The following is a 2,500-nucleotide window of genomic DNA, read 5'->3' on the forward strand; positions in this document are numbered from 1 at the left end:
AGGGCGCCGCTCCGGCACAAGGGGGAGCCAAAACGCCCCGAGTTCCCCCGCGGCCACCTCGACACCTGGGCGGGCGGCGAGGGGTGTCCTGCGATCGGGGTGGGGAGCTCTACCAGAATCACCCGCCAAACTTCACCGGGGGCGTCTCCCGGCGCCCCTGCGCTCGGGTGACGAACAGCGCCCCGGGCTATCCCGGGCGCCCTATGGCGTCCACCTTCGATCGGAAGGGTGATCTCGACTCGGGCTGAGGCGGGCCACAACAATCCGCGGTCACATCGGAGCCGTCCAGGCTAACGAGGCCCCGGCTCACGGGTAACCCATGGGGCTGGACCGGGAGTCCGCCGTTAAAGAAGAAAGAAATGTAGTGCAAACCAGAACCAGTTTTTTTTATTTATTTTATAACTCGACTAATAATCGTCACAAAATTATAAACTTGGTACCTACGGATAGCCCTGGGCCCAACCTAATACAGGATGTCCATAACTATGCGCTAATTAAATAATTAATGGGTATTAAGGTCGGTCTTAGTAAATTGCTATATAAAGTCTAAGACCAGAACCAGTATTTTAAATTTATTTTATAACTCGGCTCCTAATTGTCACAAAATTTAAAAATTGGTACCTATGGATAGCCCTCGGCCCTACCTAATACACCGTGTCCATAACAATGTGGTAATTAAATATTTACTGGGCGTTAGGGTCGGTCTTAGTAAATTGCTATATAAAGTCTATATAAAATTTTACGAATTTAAAAAAAAAATTCCTACCGTCAAAAATAGCGACGCCTAGACCACCACACCTGTTCTGACGTTAAATCCTACTTGCACACACGTGTGGGAATAGATTAGATATCATCTAGAGATAGAATTCCTAATTATTTAATTAAAATAGAGACTCTAGATTTAATAGTTGTGTCATAGTTACATTAAGTCGAATTAGCGAAGCGGAGGCGGGAACTAGATTCTAGATCTAACACTTCGATTGCGATGAAAAAAAAATAGCTTTATTTTAAGGCCGACAAGGCAAATACGGTTTAATTAATATTAAAGAAATAAGTCCGAACACCTACCTTAAGCGAATCATCTACACAACACATGACTAGAAATAATACACGTCCACACGAAGAGCGATTGAAACGGTGACTGCAACGGTGAAAACTTGTACGACGGAAACATGGCGCCTAGGTTATGCCTACTTCCGGTCTGATGAAAATTTTTAATTCATTTTAAATTTTGCGCTCTATTTCGTCCGCGCTTGTCCACTTAAACTCTACAGAAAAGATAGTCTATATAAAAATAATTCCTAGAAGACAATTTTATGAGAGATCACCCACATTTATTTACCCTGCCTGTCTACCTTAGGGTTAGAGTTTGAATTTTTCTAGATTCAAGCCAAATATGCCGTGTCGATTAAACGACGACGTACATAACAGAGCGAAGACAATGAATGGTTCCTTAATTAACTATAATTACGGTCCTAATACAACTACAATTCACCATAGTACTAATATGTATGTGTATTGTTGTTTTGGGAGTTCTGTCATTACATTTTAAATTATAAAAAAAACGGGTTTACGATACACTTCATTACGCCGCCGATCGTGGTTTTAGATTTAAATTTGGTCGGATTCGGTTTATTATTAATTTATATAATACTTTATACATACTTTAATTCATTAAATACATTTATCTATGTATTTATTTCATTAGTTAAGTATTTGTTTAACTAAAAATTATCAATTTAAGGCATAACAATTACAGAAAACGATTGTATTTGAGATAAGTCTTATCGAACCATTTAGTAGCTGGGTCGGTTTATTATTAATTTATCTAATACTTTATACATACTTTCACTCATTAATTACATGTATATATGCATTCATTAAATCATTTAAGTATTTATTTCATCAAAAAGTATCGATTGAAGGCATAACACTGATAGAAAACGATTGTATTTGAGATAAGTCTTATCGAACCATTTAGTAGCTGGTTCGCGGGTCGGTTTTATTCCTTAACTCTAGATTTAAGTCTATCGTGTTTAATTTCAATTTAATTTATCACAACTTTTAGATTTTGTACTAGATTAAGCTACATTGAAGCTTATTTTTCACTATTTAATCAATAGAGGATATTATATAATATTTTTAAGTCTAATATTACGCAGCCGTTTGTTAAATCTAGTTTTACAACGACGACTCGCGCGATTTCGGTTTGGTTTTAAAACTTAAGTTCATTGATTCTTAAAATATATATTCCAGTTAGAATAGAACTGAATACGTACCACATGATGTATACACACGTTTGGGTTATTTATTTATTTTAAATTTAGTTTATTATGACCGATCGTAATTAACTTTGGCGATACCGGGCTGATATGTCTTATCGACCGGAAAACTACTGTCCCTTCGGTCGACTAGTTGGTCTTAGACGGCATTACCGAGGTTTGAAAACTCTTACACCGTGTTTTTATTTTCACATAGATCCTATATTTTGATACCAGTC

Source organism: Physella acuta, unplaced genomic scaffold (genome assembly GCF_028476545.2).
Source record: "Physella acuta isolate Inbredline_101_S28 unplaced genomic scaffold, ASM2847654v3 ptg002264l, whole genome shotgun sequence".
Classification (NCBI taxonomy): domain Eukaryota; kingdom Metazoa; phylum Mollusca; class Gastropoda; family Physidae; genus Physella; species Physella acuta.